The following is a 13348-nucleotide window of genomic DNA, read 5'->3' as shown; positions in this document are numbered from 1 at the left end:
AAATAAATGATGTTTTTAAAATGCAGTGACGGCCCTTCACGGTTTCCCCAAGCCATCTTTGAAGCTCCCAACAGCCCCGCCGAGGTAGGTCGGGACACTGTGTGAAAGAGAACGGACCAGCCCAGGAGCCCGGATGGGAGGAGTGACCTTCATAGGAAAGTCACTTTTCCCAAAGGATTAGTGCTTAGTTGAGAACAAGGATTGTACCCCCTTTTGTGTGCACATCACCCTACCTGACTGCCAATAGGCCCAGAGGGCTTGATGGACTGATGGCTGGCTGGCTGCTAGGGCAAAAAGTCTTGGACTTGAATCTTGCTTTTAACAGTAACTGCAAGTAAGTGAACCTCTTTGAACCTCATTTTCCTCATCTGTAAAAGAGTCAGACATGACTGAAAGGCCTGAACAACAGCAACAAAAATTGAGACAAAATAAGACATTTGTGGGTCATGAACCAACAGTTAACAAAAAGAGGTTTATTTAGGAATAGCAGGGGGATTATTCAGGCATAGGCGCTGAGGACACCCTAAGCTGACTCAGCTGAATGAAGCCGTCTTTTCCACCAGCCAAGTGTCAGGATGCAGCTCAAGGCTGATCTGTACCCTGGCAGCTAGGAGATGATGTTAAGAGCCGGAGCCTTCAGTCTCCTGAGCCTCTCAAGTTCGGAAGATAGTTTCAATATCATTTAAGGAAAAACTAGGGTAATTTAAATAGGGGTGAGGGATAGGATATTGTTCCCACTATAGCCATAATTTCATACCTGTGGACTCCATGCTACCAAGAAGGATCCTTTTTATATGACGTGAAAGTGTCGGGTGTCTTGCTGTTTAAGGCTGTCAAGGTACTACCATGCTTAAGAACAAGCAAGGGAGCTCAGCTCCAAGGGGTCCTCCCCGGACCCAAGAATGTTTCCCTGAAGTATTTTCTTCATCAACATACAGCACAAAAAAGCTCCGGTTATATATCATCATAACTGTACTTCCAGAATAAAATGCATAGGTATTCTTACTTAGTATATTGCTGCATGTTATTAAGGACTTTGAATCTCTGGGAAAACTGGAAAGTGATCTTGTAGAAATTAGTTCAAGAGTCTAAGCTGTAGACCAGCATCTCACCCCATATATACCAAGATAAGCTTAAAATGGATATAGGACCTAAACAAATTAGAGGAGAAAGGAAGGAAAGATCTTTTACAACTATGGATAAAGAGTTCACAACAAATGGGCAGAAAGGATCACAGAAGATAAAATGGACAATTTGGATTATATAATAATATTAACTAGCATTTATATAGCTATATATATAATAGTGCTATAATATACATAATATGCTTGACATATTAACATTAGTGCATATATTGAGTATATCATTTTATGAACATAAACAATATTGATTATGATAGAGTTATAATACTTTCTATGTTAATATATGAATTACATGTAAGAATACCAACAACTGTTAGCAGTACCAGTTTGGCTAGATGAGTTAGGTGGTTTCTTTCAGCACTAACATCTGTGACTCTGTGTGTATCCCTGCAAAATGTAAAGTCTTTGAAGTTAGGGACAATTTCAGTTTTGTCTTCGCATTACTTATCACTTTATACATAAAAGTGCTTAATAAATATTTATTAACATGGAAAAAATGGGGATAATTTTTCTCTGTAGTACTGACCTCTCAGTTCTAATGACCAAATGAAATCAGGTAGTCATTTGAAAATTTTATAGTGCTGTATGAATGTCATCTATTATTAATAAATGAAGCAACACAGCCACCTTCCTTTTTAGGAATTTATGATTTGTGTACTCTTGGGCATCTCTCTAGACTGTTTCTTCCTCTTATAATGAGGAAGTTGGACTAGATGACCTCTAAAGGCCCCTTCTGATCTAAATCCTGAACGAAAAAAAAATTGTACAATAAAAATATCAAAAATGGGAGTTAACACATTTGCTTCTAGGCTACTCCGTAATTTGATCAGCCAGATTTCTTAGTTCACAGAACAAAGAAAAGGAAAGGGCAAGGATATCTTTCAGGGGTCTCAGAGAGCAAATAGAGGCTTTATATATATAAGTTTATATATGACTTATTTTCTGGGACACTAATGGATGAAATCATGACATGTGAGACTCCCTACATATATTCGCAAGTATAATTTTTTTATTTTAAAAAGATTTTAAAGTATTTTTTTAAAAGGGGGAGGCAGCTAGGTGATGAAGTGAATAGAGCACTTGCCTGAAGTCAGGAGGACCTGAGTTCAAATTTGGCCTCAGACACTTGACACTTAACTAGCTGGGTGACCTTGGGCAAGTTAGTTAACCCCAAATAGCCTTGTCTTTCCCTCTCAAAAAAAAATTTTTTTTTAACATTTTTATTTAAAGTTTTGAGTTTCAAATTCTATCCCACCCTCCCTGAGATGGTAAGCAATCAGATATAAGTTGTACATGTGCAATTATGCAAAACATTTACGTATTAGTCATTTTGTACAAGAAGACTTGAATAAAAAATGAAAGTGAAAAATAGCATGCTTCAGTCTGGACTCAAACAACATCAGTTATTTCTCTGGAGGCAGACTGTATACTTCATCATTAGTGCATTGGGATTGTCTTGGATCATCTCATTGTCAAGAATAGCTAAGTCGTTCATAGTTCTTCATCCAACAGTATTACTGTTACTGTGTATGATGTTCTCCTGGTTCTGTTCAACAAGTATAATTTACTAAAAGAACTCCAAAAAATCCCTCTAATTTGTGAGTAGAGCAGATTTGTTCTTTCTGACAGGCTATTTCCACTCCAAACCTGCCTCCTCCACCTCTTTAACCCAACCTCCCTTTTCTGAAATGTTCTGTGACTAGTACTTTTCATGCCTGGAATCTTGATGCCTTGTGCAACCTTTAAAAAACATACTTTTTTATTCTGCACTTAAACACCAAAAAAAAAAAATTTCCATACAAAAAGCATAACACAAAAGTGGATTACATATGAAACTATTAATTTAGATTTCATGTCACTTGCTTTTTTAATAAAAGTTTACAGGGGGCAGCTAGGTGGCACAGTGAATAGAGTACTGGTCCCGGAGTCAGGAGGACCTGAGTTCAAATCCAGCCTCAGACACTTAACACAAAAAAAAAAAACTAGCTGTGTAACCTTGGGCAAGTCACTTACCCCTAATTGCCCTGCCTTCCCCCCTCCAAAAAGAAAAAAATAAAAGTTTACAATAATTCCATGTTACTTTCAAAACTCTCCCACATAGTCTTTCTTTCAAACTTTATTTTATTCACATCTATATTTTTTTCAATGTTTTAATGGTCCTCTTTGCTTTTTGTCATCACTATTGCTAAATTCCCCTCCCTTCTTCCCTATTAAAAACCAAGAAAAAGGAAACAAAAAACCTTGTAACAAATAAACACATAGTCAAACAAAATGGAACCACACAATGGCCATGTCCAAAAAAATGTATTTTTTTCTTTCTTTGCCTTGAGATCAACTCTCAAGAGCAGGATAACACGCTTCACCATATTTCTTGTTCAGACCCTTGGTTGGAGGTCTAGCAGACTGCTTGCTGGACTCAGCCTCTGTCCAACAACTGCAAAGTTCTGAAGATTCGGAGAGATATAACTGTTAGCTTCTGGCCTTCCTGCATGGCTTATTCCACTGAGTGCTTCCGAATAGGTTGAGGCTAGATCTGAGACCCTACTCCATTACTGAGGTAAGAGCCATATAGCTGCTGCTTGCTTCTATATTTGGTCCAAGCTTAGTGCCAATCCATCTTAGTGCCTATGACTCCTCCCTTCCCTGAGCCCCCAATTCTTGCTGTAGCTCCCTTGCTCAGGCTGCCCTGTACCTGTCACTTGGAACTGGGGAGTGAGCAACAAAGCAGCCAATTGGTAGCTGTTCATACTCCCTTCACAAGGTCAGGCCTCTCTGTGCTGGATCAGCTACCTTTCTTGCCCTGGTGCAAAGCCTCAGTCAGATCTTCCTTCAGTTAAGGACTGAAAGGCTCTATGAAGCATTTCTTGCTTAGACTTTTGTTTCCACTGTCCCCAGACCTCTTGGGCTTTCTCCCTATGCCAATATGGACTGGAAAATAGCTCATTGATTTTCTTCTTTCCTGATCAGGTCCTAGTTTTGAGCATTTTCTAGGTGCTTGTGAAGTTTTGCTGGGGAGAGCTCAGCTATACAGCTTCCTTCTACTCCTACATCTAGAAGGTCGGCCTTCTACCACATGGAACTTCTATAAAAACTGGGGCACAGGGGTATTGCCAAAAAAATGTAAAAAGGCAGGAGTAGCAAACATAATTATTACTCACAATAATGCAATAGAGAAGAATAATCAATGCAGGGAGCACAAACAAAAAACAGACTAGATCAAAGAACAAATCATAGAAACAATCATTATGTGAAAGAAAATTATGATGAATCTACATACCAAAATTTCTTGAAGGCAGCTAAATCAGTTCTCAGAGGAAAAGTTATATTCCTAGAAAACATTAACAAAATAAAAAGGAGAGGATGAATGAACAAAATATGCATTAAAAAATTAGAAAGCCAACAAATAAACAAACCCAAAATAAGTACAAAAGAGGAGATATCTAAAATTAGAGAAATAGATAAACTGGAAACCAGGAAGATTATAGAAAGGATAAACATAACTAAAAACTGGTTATTTGAAAAGTTTAACAAAATTGAAAAATCTTTAGTCAATCTTATTAAAAAGAAAAGGGTAGGAAATAAGATTAACAAAATAGCAAATGAACAAGGTAAAATTACAGTGAAACCAGAAGAAATAAAAGTAATTTTCAGAACCCTCTCTGCAAAAAAATTCATATGCTAACAAAACTGACAACATAAAATAGAGCAATACCTTTAGAATATAAAATATGCAGACTCACAGAAGACCAAATAAAGACTATAAATAGTCCAAATTCAGAAGAGGAAATAGAACTAACTGCAAAAAAAAAAAAAACTACCAAAATGAGGGAAAAAAACCCTAGTGGTCCTGATGGATTCTTAGCAGAATTCTATCTATCTTTTCAAGAATAAGAACTAATATTAAACAAATTATTCTAAAAAAATTAAAAAAGAAAGCATTCCACCAGACTCCTTTTATGAGATAAATATTGTCTTAGTATCTAAACTGGAGAAGGATGAAATAAAATCATTCATGAATATCAATTCAAAACTTTTAGATGAAATCCTTTCAGAAAGACTACAAAAATTCATCCAAAAAATCATTGATTATGACCAAGTTGAATTCATACAAGGCAAGTCATTTCAACATAAGGAAGACAACCAACATAATGAATAATATAAAAACAAAATCATCCAAAATTACATGTTTATCTCGTTGGATGCAAAAAAAGGCCTTTGCCAAAGTACAGCACTCAGTGCTAAAAATTAATTGATTAAAGAAAACAAAGCAAAAATACTATAAGTAGAGACATAGAGAGGCCTTTTGTAATACCATATAAAGTATACCGGAAAGGAAAAGTAAACATCATATGGAATAGGGGTACAAGAGCAGTATAACAAGGATGTCCATTCCTGCCACTATTATTTGATAGAGTTCTAAAAATGTCAACAATAACAATGAAAAAAAACAGAAAGAAATTAAAGGGGTAAAGAAAGGCAAAGACAAGGTGATATACCTTTCTATTTTTTTTTTTTTAGCCAGTACCAAATAGTTTAGATGATTGATGCTTTATAATATAATTTGAAGTGTGGAAGTGCTAAGCCACCTTCATCCCTTCCATTTTCTTTTCTTTTTTCCAATATTTCTCTTGATGTTCTCTTGATAATTTAAATCTTTTATTTCTCCAAATGAATTTTGTTACAAGTTTTATCAAGTTCTACAAACATGTCCCTTTGATAGTTTGATTGCTATAGCATTAAAAGTATAAATGACTTTGGTAGTATTGTCATTTTTATTATATTGGCACAGCCCAAACATGAGCATTGAATCATCAAAACCATATGATATTAGCTAAAAAAATGGAAAGGTAAATTACTGGAACAGATGAAGGAGTATCAGAAAAAAATGAAACTCAATAACTCAGTGTTAAATAAGCCAAAAGACATAAATTACTTGGGGGGAGGGGGAACTCCCTATTTGATAAAAAAAAAAAAACTGCTGGGAAAACTGGAACAAGTCTGGCATTAATTAGTCATACATCAACATTTTATGACATATTCCACAATAAATTTAAAGTGGATACATGACCTTCATATTAAATATTATACCACAAAATGTTAGAAGAGAAATAGGTCATATATCTCTTACAACTATAGGTAGGAAAAATGTTCTTAACCAAAAAAGAGATAGAGGCAATTATAAAAGATAAAATAGGTACCTTTGATTACATGAAAGTTAAAAGCTTCTATACAAATAAAATTAATATAAATATATAACAAGAAGACAAATAATGAGATAGGGAAAAATCTTTGAGATATAGATAATAATGATCAAAAGGCATTCATCAATAGATAACTGATTAAGTAATATAAACAAACAATTCTCAAAGGAATTGTATGACAATCATATAAAAGAATGCTCCATGAGAACTGATCTAACTATTCTGGAAAACAATCTGGAAGTGTGTTCAAAGGGCTCTTAAATTGTACATACTTTTTGACTCAGTAATACCACTGCTAGGACTACACCCCAGAGAGATCAAAGAAGAGAGAAAAGGACCTATTTGTACAAAAATAGTTATAGTAGCTCTTTGTATGGTGGCAAACAGTCAGAAACTGAGAGAATGCTCATCAGTTGGGGAATGACTGAACAAGTAATAGTATGTGATTGTGATGGAATACTGTTGTGCCATAAGAAAAGACAAGAGGGAGATAGTTTCAGAAAAAGCTAGGAAGACTTATATGAAGATGTATATATAAATGCATGATAGGTACTATATTTTTTTTTCCTTCTCAATGGATGGGTGAGGGAGGAGTAAGGGAGAGAATTCTGAACTGAAAATAAAAACATTTTTAAATGTTTAAATCATTAATAGCAAGACATGTAAATTAAAAATAACACTATGCTTTCACCTTTCACCTGCAAATTGGCACATATGGTAATAGTGTTGGAGAGGCTATAAGAAGTAAGGCACACAAGTACACTGTTTGGAGATGCCCTGAAATGGTCCAAACATTTTGGAAAGAACTTCAGAATAATACAAATAAAGTATAAATAAAATGTCCATTCTATTTGACCCAGAAATTCTACCGTTGGGCTAATATTCCAAGGAGGTAACGATAAGAACCTCCCAGATATGCCAATATATTTATAGAAGCATTTTTTTTGTGATAGCAAAGAACTGGAAACAAAGTAAATGCCCATCAATTAAGGAATGACTAAAAAAATTGTGGTCCATCAATGTAATAAAATGTTACTGTGCTATAAGAAATTATAAATGCAATGAATACAGAGGAACGTGGAAAGATTTACACAATCTGATACAGGATAAAGTAAGCAAAGCCTAGAAAACAACATGCACCATGACAACAATACAAATGGAAAGAATCTTAATCAAAAGTGAATGATGCAAAAATATAAAGAGTAAAAATAGAATAAAAATGATAAACTAATCCCATCGCCACTCCAATGGACTTGGTACATATTTGTTATATATTTGCATATATTTTCAGACATTCTCTGTATTAATCAGTTTTTCTGTTGTTTTTTTTCTTCTTCCTCTTTTCTTTCTTTAAAAAAAAAAAACATGGGGGCAGCCAGGTAGCACAGCGAGTAAGAGCACCGGCTCCAGTGTTGAGAAGACCTGGAGATCGAATCCCGGGCTCAGACACTTAGCACCCACTCAGAAACATCTGGCCGTGTAACCTTGAGCAAGTGACTTACCCCCAATTGCTTAGGGGTGGCCAGGTGGCTCAGCAAGTAAGAGCACCGGCTCCAGTGTTGGGATGACCTGGATCAAATCTGGGCTCAGATACTCAGATACCCAGAAATAACTGGCCGTGTAACCTTGAGCAAGTTACTTAACCCCGATTGCTTATTAAAAAAAATATATATATATATATATATTAGTTGTTTTAACGTGGCTTTTCTGGAACACCAAGGGCTAGGGATACTGGGAGAAATTCTGGTGGTGCAGAAAACAAAATATATCAGTGAAAATTCATTTGTTAAGAAAAAAAGAACTAGCAGATGTGATTGCTGAGCTACTATTAATGTTATTTAAAGGTCCTGATAAGTGGGAGAAGTACCAAGCATGAGGAAAGGCAAATTGTGCAAACTTTCGAAAAGGGGAAGAGAACAGAGACTCAGGCAGTGAACTTGGCTTTGATTTCTGGGAAAACTGTGTAACATAATGACTAAAGATATGGTTACCAATGATCTAGTAATTGTTAAATCCAAAGTCCTTTTCACAGCCCTGATCCTTCTTGACCTCTGTGAAGCTTCTGACATTTTTTTCCCTCCTAATATTCTCCCATCTAGTTTTTCATGACATTGTTCTTTCCTGGTTCTCCTGTTTATTTGGGCCATCCTCAGCTGTCCTGACCTATATCTTGCTACTGGGCCCAGAAGGTTCCAGAGGAGAAAGTGAGGCTGATGAATTTACACAGCTCTCCCTCATTTAAATCACTTGCAAGTCATGGCATCACCTTCCTGATGTCATGGTCCTCTTCAAGAAAGAAAGACAAACAATAACAATAAATTAAAAGACAAACAATAACTGTCTATTTAACCACTGCTTCTGGGTTTAACTTAATGGTCCTTCATCCATGTCATACCCACTAACAGTGGACAACCCCCACAGCTCAGTCCTGGGACTTACTTTTTCATTCTGTACTATATTACTTGGTAACTTCATTAGCTGCCATGGGTTCTATTATCATTTCAGTTTAGGTGATTGCCAAATTTACAGATTTAGCCGTAGTTTCTGTTAAGCTTCGGTCATGCATTACCAACAATGTCTCTTGGACATTTTGAACTGGAAGTCTCATAGATATCTCAAATTCAACATCCACAAAACAGAACCCATCTTTCCTGCAGTAGAAGGTATTGAGGTACTGCTAGTCACGGAGATGTTGGTTGCTGCCCTGGTTTAAAGGGTCAGTGGCCGCCCTGTTTAGCTACCTCCCACAAGAATTAGGAGGAGTTACCAAAAAGCTGAAGCCAAGGAGTGCCACAGGACATTGCTTAAACGCCTTCATCCTCCTATCACAGTCTAAAGATTTCTGGGGTGTATGGAGTGTTCAGAAAGACTAGCACCTCTGGTGTGAGGGCTACCTATCCACCTTTGGTGCCCACCTGCCACCCAGTTTTCATCTGTGGCTCCAAGAAGCTGTTGAATGCACATCAGTCATACCTCAGTAAAAGTGTCTTGGCAGGCTAAACTAGGTTGATGGTAGTCCATTAATGGGCCTCAAACCTGTAGGTGAATTACTAAGATGTCTAACCCAAGCATGTGAATACTTGCCCCAGAGAATAGACGGATGTGAACGTTTTGTTTCAATGAACTGTGAAAGTGGCACAAACAAGTGTTGTGGAGTGCTTAGAGCTTAACTGGACATAGAAGATGCCAAGGTCATCTACTGCATCCAGAGCCATCCCCATCATCTTGAGTTTGATGTTGCCACTAGGCTATGACAACTCTGGAAGAGGGAGTAAAGCTGACAACTTCATGCAACTCTGCTTCACTGAAATACAATTTACAAGTGAGTCAAAAGGCATCCCTCATACCATTTTACTATTTCATTATTTTATTATTTTACTATTCAGCTATTTTATTATTTATTATTTTACTATGCTACTATTTTATTATCTTACTGTTTTACCTACCTTGAAGTGATGGGCTAGTGACAAAAGATCAGGTACAGAACTGTAGTCACAACCCCACACACAGGTGGCTTAGGCATAGGCCACTTCTCACCGGACCAAAGCAGCAATGGGGTTTGGTAGCCCACTGAGTGTCTGAGCAACCTTCTTATGGACCACATTGCTCATTTTATGCCATAAGGAAGGAGCTAGAAAATGTGACCTAAAAATTGTCTGCTTTACCTAACTCTGGCCTGCTGAGTGTGGCCTGGCAGGCAGGATTCCCACCCTGTAGTAGAAGCACAAAAAAAAATGTACAAAAACCTTTGCAAAAATGATTTCACTCCCCATTGATACATGGAATGTGTTCACATTTATGGACAGGAAATTCAGTATAACTAAAAGCTGAACAGTTTTTGTGAGGTAACTCTGCAGGCATCACATCCAAATAGCAGCCCTGAGTGAAACAAGGCTTCTAAATGAAGGCCAGTTTACCAAAGTTAGAGCTGGATACTCGTTTTTCTGGAGCAGCCTCCTTGATGGGGAATATCATTAAGCTGGTGTAGGTTCTGCAATCAAATCCAACCTAGCCAACAAGCTGGTATGCCTATCGGAAGGACTGAACAACAAAGTTATGATAGTGTGATTGCCACTTACAGGAAAGTACCCCCCCACACCATCATGAGTAGTTATGCTCCCACCATGATAAACTCCGATGAAGTCAAAGAAAAATGTTATGAAGGCCTGGAGGCCTTCATTATCGATGTGCTAAAAGAAGACCAGCTTTTCAACAATCATCAACACTATTTGGCACTGGCTAAGAAATAGAATTGTGGATCACTGGAATAGTGTAGGTAGATATACAAGACACAATGGTCAATGACTATAGTAATCTATTGTTTGATAAACCCAAAGACTCCAGCTTCTGGGATAAGAACTCACTATTTGACAAAAACTGCTGGGAAAACTGGAAAATAATATGGCAGAAACTAGGCATAGACCAGCATCTCATACCCTATACCAAAATAAGGTCAAAAGGGGTACATGATTTAGAAATAAGGGATGATAACATAAACAAATTAGGAGAGCAAGGAATAGTTTGCCTATCAGATCTATAATGAAGGGAAGAATTTATGACCAAATAAGAGAGAGAGAACATTATGAAATGCAAAATGGATCATTTTGATTACATTAAATTAAAAAGGTTTTGCACAAACAAAACCAAATGCAACCAAGATTAGAAGGAAAGCAGAAAGCTGGGAAACAATTTTTACAACTAGTATCTCTGATAAAGGCCTCATTTTTTAAAAATATTTTTTATTATTTTAATTTATTTACTTTTAGTTTACAAAATTCAGTTCCACAATCTCTTGAGTTCCAAATTTTCTCCCCCTCTCTCTACTTCCCTCTCCCTCCCATGGCAGCATGCAATCAGATATAGGTTCTACAAATACCTGCACATTAAATATTAGTCGAGTTGTAAAGAAGAAATAACCAATGGAGTTATCAAGAAAGACAGAATGAAACAAAACAAAATGCAAAAGAGAGAGAAAAAGTAGTTTGCTTCAGTCTGCATTCAGACTCTGTAGTTGTTATTCCAGATGTGGATAGATCTTTCCATCAGGAGTCTTTTGGAGTTGTCTTATAACTTATAACATTGCTGAGAGGAGACCAGCCTATGAAAGTTAGCCATCACAGACACAATGTGTCTGTAATTGTGTACAAAGTTCTCCCGGTTCTGCTCTCCTCATTTTCCTGTTTTGTCATCATAGCCTATCTGAACAGTGAGTTAGTTTGATTTGCATTTTTCTAAACAGTGATTTAGAGCATTTTTTCATACGCTTATAGATGAGATTCAGGTTTATGCTGATAGGAACAATCCAAAACATTTTTACAATGCTCTGAAGGCTATTTATGGGCCAAAAACCTTTAGTGCATCCCAACTACTCAGCACCAATGGAACCACATTAAGTGATAAGGACATAATCCTGGAGAGATGGTCTGAACACTTCCATAGTGTTCTCAACAGAGCGTCATTAACCAATGCTAAAGCCATTGATCATTTAACTCTGGTTGAAGTCAATCACTCTCTAGCCAAACTTCCAACTGAAAAAGAAGTTTTGAATTCCATTAGATTCCTCTTCTATGGCAAAGTGCTTGGTTCTGATTCCATTACAATAGAGGGTCCACTGTTCAATACAAAAGCTGATGGAAATCTTCCAGTTTATATGGCCCCTATATATATATATACCAAGAAAATAGAGGTTTTCCACCAGCCAGCACCACACTATGCATACATGGAACCATGGGTTTCAGCAAATGGAGAAATTTTGAATGCTGTGGACAAGTTTCCTACCTCATCTTGGCAATATACTTTCCAGGGATGTACATATAGAAGGTGAGACTGACACATGCATTTCAAGAGCTAGCTCAATATTTGGGAGGCTCCAAAAGCATGTGTGGGAGAGAACCTAGCAAACTGAAGGTCTAAAAGACCAATGTGCTGACCTCATTGTTGTGTGCCTATGAAACCGAGAGAGTCTAACAGTACCTTGCCAGGAAACTGAATAGCTTCCATTTGAGTTGCCTTAGGAAGAGTATAAAGATCACTTGGCAGGATAAGACACCAAACAATGTCCTCGAGTTGAACTGCCAAGCATTCAAACTCTACTGTAGAGAGTGCAACTCCACTGGGCTGGTCACATTGTTCAAATGTCAAATGTACATTCTCCTAAAAGAATATTTTACAGAGAACTCACACAAGGCAGGCAATGATATAGTGGTCAGAAGAAGAAATACAAGAACACTCTCAAGGTCTATCTGAAGAACTTTGGTATTAACTGTGAGACGTGGGAAACATTGTCACAGAACTGTCCAGAGTGTTGTGCCTGCATCAAAAAAGGTTCTGTGCTCTATGAATAAAGCAGAATTTCAGTAGTTCAAAGGAAACATGAGACAAGCAAATTTCAAGACATCTTTCTCCCAAATGTTCATTTTTTTTTGGAGGGGAAAGGTGGCGTAATTGGGGTCAAGTAACTTGCCAAAAGTCACACAGCTATTGTGTCAAGTGTCTGAGGATAGATTTGAACTCAGGTTCTCCTGACTCCAGGGCTGGAGCTCTATTCACTGTGCTACCTAGCTGCCCCATCCCAAATGTTCATATGGACTATTTGTGCCTGTCCTGTGGTAAAGCCTTCCAAGCTTGTGTTGGTATGATCAGACACAGACAGACACGCTTTACATCGACCCCAACTTTGTGTTGTTATTTTAGCTCTCTTCAAGTATGAAAGAAAAACAGCAGCAACAAAGATTTCTGGAAACCATCTGCATCATATTTTTCAATCCAGGCCTTTATAAAATACTTAATGTATCCTTAATGCTAGTGCATTCCTTTTATTCATTATCTCCAGTCCATCTGGTATATGGATTCTTTGTATAAATTTTTTTCATGTTGTCTTCTCCATTAGAATGTGAGCTCCTTGAGAGCAGTGACTGTCTTTTGCCTTTGTTTTTTTTTAATCTCCATAGCACTTAGCACAAGGCCTGACCCAAAGCAGGCATTTAATATGTGCCTTTTGACTGG

General features: G+C 37.1%; 2 protein-coding genes across 2 annotated transcripts in view; both read right to left on the bottom strand.

Annotated features, from left to right (window-relative positions):
* The window catches only part of CUNH5orf24 (chromosome unknown C5orf24 homolog), a 228599-nt gene that overhangs the window by 49495 nt on the left and 165756 nt on the right, over positions 1-13348 (bottom strand). The window lies entirely within an intron of this gene.
* Positions 1-13348, bottom strand: part of PCBD2 (pterin-4 alpha-carbinolamine dehydratase 2) — a 290006-nt gene that overhangs the window by 118806 nt on the left and 157852 nt on the right. The gene's annotated exons all lie outside the window — the stretch shown is intronic.

Source organism: Petaurus breviceps, unplaced genomic scaffold, assembly GCF_028583685.1.
Source record: "Petaurus breviceps papuanus isolate PSGF00001 unplaced genomic scaffold, PetGlider_PUasm1.0 189, whole genome shotgun sequence".
Classification (NCBI taxonomy): Eukaryota; Metazoa; Chordata; class Mammalia; order Diprotodontia; family Petauridae; genus Petaurus; species Petaurus breviceps.
This window is presented reverse-complemented; position numbering and strand designations above follow the sequence as displayed.